General features: G+C 43.9%; 1 protein-coding gene across 1 annotated transcript in view; it reads left to right on the top strand.

Moving 5' to 3' along the window:
- Positions 1-6,143, top strand: part of LOC108535767 (uncharacterized) — a 12,930-nt gene that overhangs the window by 4,357 nt on the left and 2,430 nt on the right. The gene's annotated exons all lie outside the window — the stretch shown is intronic.

The raw sequence follows: 6,143 nt of genomic DNA, 5'->3' as shown, positions 1-6,143 counted from the left end.
GGAGCACTGGGGATGTGGAGATGGAAAGTGACTTGAGTCGCTGTGGGGGAGTGAGGAGTATTGGACAGGGCTCAGGATCCCGAGTCAGCGGACCCAATTGGCTACTCTCTCTCAGATACAGGTCCCTTTCCTCCCGCTAAGGGGCGCCATGGAATGCAGGGCACTCTCTGGCCCAGGGGAATGGGTGATGTTAGGGGTGAGCCTCTCGTGATTAGCTACATGGCTCCCTGGAAGCTCAAATGGAAGAATTGAGAGCACTTTTTCCGTCAGCTGCGGTGGCTCTGTCTGGTTTTCCTGGCACACAAGCAGGCGATGCTTCGTGTTCTGAAGCTAACCTGGGCAAAATTGAAAAACAAAAATTTTTTTTCATTGTTTCCTATATAACAACAAAACATAAAGGGAGGACTGGACAGGAAGAAATTTCATTTCCAATATAAGTGTTTTTAAATTACTGCAATGTATCTTTTGAGATGGAGTCTTGCTCTATTGCCCAGGGTGGAGTACACTGGTATGATCTCGTCTCACTGCAACCCCCTCCTCCTGGGTTCAGGAGAGTCTCCTGTCTCACCCTGGGGTTACAGGCACACACCATCACACTTGCCTAATTTTTGTATTTGTAGCTTTTTTATTTTTGAGACGGAGTCTTGCCCTGTCTCTGAAGCTGGAATGCAGTGGCGCGATCTCGGCTCACTGCAACCTCCGCCATCCGGGTTCAAGCGATTCACCTGCCTCAGCCTCCCGAGTAGCTGGGGCTACAGGCACGTGCCACCACGCCCAGCTAATTCTTTGTATTTTTAGTAGAGAAGGGGTTTCACTGTGTTAGGATGGTCTCGATCTCCTGGCCTCGTGATCCACCTGCCTCGGCCTCCCAGATTGGTGGGATTACAGGTGTGAGCCATCGCTACCTGGCCTTTGGTTTTTAATTTTATTTTTTATTTTGAGACGAAGTCTTGCTCTTTTGTCCAGGCTGGAGTGCAGCGGTGCGATCTCGGCTCACCGCAACCCCCGCCTCCTGGGTTCAAGCAATTATTTTGCCTCAGTGTCCCAAGTAGCTGGGATTACAGGCTCGTGCCACCATGTCCGGCTATTTTGTGTGTTTGTAATAGAGACGAGGTTTCACCATGTTGGTCAGGCTAGCCTTCAACTCCTGAACTCAGGTGATCCGCCTGCCTCCGCTTTCCAAAGTGCTGGGCTTACAGGCGTGAACCACCGTGGCCTGCGTCTTTATCCCTTCTAGGCTCCATAATCATGCCCCAAGGTGCAGACTGTTATTAGAGTGAACACCTAGGGCAGCTTGGATCCTTATAATGGACACCTGATGTTTTTGCCTGAGTGACATCTGTTATCTCTGATTTTCTTCTTCATTAACAAGTTTTTTTTTTGTAATGGTCTTAGGTTTACAGGAAAAAATTGAATGAAAAGTTCTGAGAATTTGTATATCCCCCTTCATCCGTTCATTGCCCCCCATCTCCCCTGTTAACATCTTGTGTTACTGTGCTACTGTTGTTACAATTAATAAGCCAATACTGATACATTATTATTAGCTGAAATCTGTAGTTTCCACTAAGGTCCACTCCTTGTGTGATACTTTGTACATTCTATAGTTTTTTTTTTGTTTGTTTGTTTTTTTCAGTTTTAAAATCACAGCAAAATTGAGAGGCAAGTCCATAGTTTACATTAAGTTTCTCTTTTAGTGTTTTGTTTTATGGTCTGTGGGTTTGAACAAATTTATAATGACATGTACCCACCATTATAGTATTGTGCAGAGTAGCTTCACTGTCCTAAAACTCGCCTGGGCTCTGCTAATTCATCCTGTCCTCCTCCCAAACCCCTAAAAACCACTGATTTTTTAAAAAGCTCATTTGGGTAAATACCAAGGAACATGAGTGCTGCAATAAATGGTAAGAGTGTTTAGTTTTGTAAGGAAGTGCCAAATTGTCTTCTAAAGTGGCTGCATCATTTTGCATTACTGCCAGAGATGAATAAGAGTTCCTGAGGTTCCTCATCCTCATCAGCACTTGGTGTTATTCATGCTTTGGATTTTCACCATTCTAATAGGTGGTTGCCGCATCTCATTGTTGTTTTAATTTGTAATTTCCTAATGACATTTGATGTTGAGCACCATTTTTTTTTTTTTGGAGGCAGAGTCTTGCTCTGTCGCTGAGGCTGAAGTGCAATTGCATGATCTCGGCTCACTGCAACTTCTACCTCCCGGGTTCAAGTGATTCTCCTGTCTTAGCCTCCTGAGTAGCTGGGATTACAGGCATGCGCCACCACGCCCGCCTAATTCTGTATTTTTAGTAGACACGGGGTTTCTCCATGTTGATCAGGCTGGTCTCGAATGCCTGACCTCAGGTGATCTGCCCACCTTGGCCTGTCAAAGTGCTGGTATTACAGGTGTGAGCCACCATGCCCAGACCAAGTACCTTTTATTTATTATTTGTTTGTTTGTTTATTTTAAGAAACAGGGTCTCTGTTGCTCAGGCTGGAGTACAGTGGTGCAATCATAGCTCACTGCCGCCTCCAACTCTTTGATCCTCCTTTTCAGCCTCCCCAGTAGCTGGGACTGCAGGTGTGTGCCATCACACCTGGCTATTTTTTTACTTCTATTTTTATTATTTTATTTATTTAGAAACAGGGTCTTGCTTTGTCATCCAGGCTGGAATGCAGTGGCACTGTCTCTGCTGACTGCAACCTCTGTCTCCTGGACTCAAGTGATCCTCTGACCTCAGCCTTCCAAGTAGCTGAGACCACAGGTGTGCACCACCACACCTGGCTAATTTTTCTGTATTTTTCATAGAGATGGGTTTCACCACATTACCTGGGCTGGTCTTGACCTCCTGAGCTCAAGGGAATTATCAGCTATGGCCTCCCAAAGTGCTGGGATTGCAGGTGTGAGCCACCGCATCTGACCTTTTATTTTAATTTTGTAGAGATGGAATCTCACTGTGTTGCCTCGGTTGGTCTGAAACTCTTGGCCTCAAATGATCCTCCTGCCTCAGCCTCCCAAAGTGTTGGGATTACAGGTAGGAGCCACCACACCTGGCCAACTATCTTTTTATTTACTTATTTGCCATCTGCATATCTTCTTTGTTGAAGTGTCTGTTTGGATCTGTTGCCTATTTTTAAATTGGGTTGTTTGTTTTCTTATTGTTGAGTTTTAGTTCTTTGTATACTTTGGATATCAGCTTTCTTTTTTCTTTTTTTTTTTTTTCAGATAAAGTCTTGCTCTGTTGCCCAGGCTGGAGTGCAGTTGCACAATCTTGGCTCAGTGCAACCTCCACCTCCTGGGTTCAAGTGAGCCTTCTGCCTCTGCCTCCTGAGTAGCTGGGATTGCAGGCACATGCCACGCCCGGCTAATTTTTGTATTTTTAGTAGAGACGGGGTTTCCCCATGTTGGCCAGGCTGCCCTCTAAACTTCATTGTTGAAATTTGATCCCCAGTGTTGGAGATGGGGTCCTCATGAGAGGTGTTTTGGTCACAGGTGTGGACCCCTCACGAATAGATTAATGCCCTCCGTGGGAGTGTGGGTGAGTGAGTTCTTCCTCCATTAGTTCCCATGAGAGCTGGTTGTCAAAGAGAGGCTGACAGCTACCTCTCTTGCTTCCTCTATTGCCATGTGATCCCCGCTTGCTTTCTCCTTCCACCAAGAGTGGAAGCAGCTTGAGACTTTCTCTGCATGCCCAGTCTTCCAGCCAGCAGAATCACAAGCCAAATATACCTTTTCCCTTTATAAATTACCCAGCCTCGTGGATCACTGTAGGTCAGGAGTTCGAGATCAGCCCGGCTAACATGGTGAAACCCTGTCTCTACTAAAAATACAAAAAATTAGCCAGGTGTGGTGGTGGGTACCAGCTACACTGGAGGCTGAGGCAGGAGAATCACTTGTACCTGGGAGGCGGATGTTGTAGTGAGCCGAGATTGTGCCACTGCACTCCAGCCTGGGTGACAGAGCAAGATCCTGTCTCAAAATAAAATAATAAAATAGAATAAAATAAAATAAAAATTACCTAGCATCAGGTTTTCCTTTATAGCAAGACAACATGGACTAAGACACATGCTTGCTATAGAAATGGACATGTGACCCAAGTTGGGCCAATGAGAGCTAACCTTGAGACTTTGGTATCACCATTCAGGAAGGCAGTACCCCTTTTCTGCTAGGTTGTTGAAATGATAGGATGGAAGCTTCGAGCTGCTGTGGGCCCTGTTTGTCACCATGAGGGAAGAGATTCTGCCTGAGAGGGAAGTCAAGATATAGAAAAGTAAGGCCCAGATGGGAAATGAGCTGTATTCCTAAAGATTCATTTTAGTGCCTGGATCCAGTTATGCCTGAAGCTAGTTATACAGCTTAGTTCTATAAGTCAACAAATTCCCTTTGTCAAAAGCAAAAAAATAGCAAGAGTACTTTCCAGAGAGCAAGGCTTATTATAATAATAATTAAAGCAGCATAGTCTTGCAAGGAAAAACAAATAGACCAAAAGAATAAGATGGAAAAATCAGGAAAATTTCACACATATATGGTAACTTGGTTTATGACAAAAGCAGCATTGCAGTGCAGTGAGAAGCAAAAAATGATCTTTTTGAATAAATAGGGCTGAGCTCGTTGATAGTCATATGACCTCTACCTCATACCACACCCAAAAGTTGGTTCCAGATGTGTTGTAGATCAAACGTTAAACAATAAAACTTCTAGAAGAAAATATCATAGAGTATCTTCAGAACCTTCAGGATAAGAAAATATTTCTTTTATTTACTTGTTTGTTTTAGTAGAGATAGGGTGTTGCTATTGCCCAGGCTGGTCTCGAACTCCTGGGTTCATGTGATCCTCCCTCCTCAGCCTCCCAAATTGCTGCGATTACAGGCATGAGCCATTGTGTCTCGCCAGAAATTATTTCTTAAACCAGAAACAAAGGAGCCTTAACTATAAAGGAAAATGTTGATAAATTGGACTACATTAAAATAGAAACTGATCTTCATCAAAAAATACCGTTAAGAGAATGAAAAGGCAAGCCAGAGAGTGGGAGAAAAATATGTATTCTAACAAAGGACTCATATGAAAATAAAGAACTCCTACTAACCTGTTTTTTTAAAAGGCAGAAAACCAGTGGAAAAATGGACAAATGGTGTGAATTGATATTTCAGAAAATAGCATATTCATATGGCCAATAAATATTTGAAACGGTGTTACATTTCTTTAGGCACTGGGCTAAAGGTCAATTAAAACCATAATAAAACACGGCTACACTCCCACCAGAACTGCTAAAATTGAAAGGACTAACAATACCAAATGTTGGCAAGCAACTGAGATTCTCAGATACTGATGGCGGGGGTATAAATGGAGAAAACTAGTTTGAAAACCTGGTTGGCAGTGTCTATTAAAGATGAACATGAGGCTGGGAATGGTGGATCATGCCTGTAATTCCAACACTTTGGGAGGCCGAGGTAGGCAGATCACTTGAGGTCAAGACCATCCTGGCCACCCCCATCTCAAAAAAAAAAAAAAAAAAAAAAAAAATGGTGAACATTCACACAGCATGCACACACCCTGGGACCTAGCAATTACACTTCTAGGTATATACCCAACAGAAATACAGAAATGCCTACATACGTTCACTAAAATTCAATGTATATAGCAGTACTATAAGTGATTGTGCCAAACCAGAAGCCAACTAAATGTCAATCAACAGTAGAATGGATAAATAGATTATTATGTATTCCCATAACACCCTGACCTCGTGATCCTCCCGCTTCGTCCTTCCAAAGTGCTGGGATTACAGGGGTGAGCCATCATGCCTGGCCCATAATGGAAAATTATTTAACCTTAAAAAGGAAGGAAATGTGGGCCAGGCGCGGTGGCTCACGCCTGTAATCCCAGCACTTTGGGAGGCCGAGATGGGTGGATCACGAGGTCAGGAGATCGAGACCATCCTGGCTAAACAGTGAAACCCCATCTCTACTAAAAATACAAAAAATTAGCTGGGTGTGGTGGCGGGTGCCTGTAGTCCCAGCTACTTGGGAGGCTGAGGCAGGAGAATGGCATGAACCCAGGAGGTGGAGCTTGCAGTGAATCAAGATCGCACCACTGCACTCCAGCCTGGGCAACAGAGCAAGACTCCATCTCAAAAAAAAAAAAAAAAAAAAAA

Source organism: Rhinopithecus bieti, unplaced genomic scaffold (genome assembly GCF_001698545.2).
Source record: "Rhinopithecus bieti isolate Rb0 unplaced genomic scaffold, ASM169854v2 scaffold_12070, whole genome shotgun sequence".
NCBI classification, from domain to species: Eukaryota; Metazoa; Chordata; class Mammalia; order Primates; family Cercopithecidae; genus Rhinopithecus; species Rhinopithecus bieti.
This window is presented reverse-complemented; position numbering and strand designations above follow the sequence as displayed.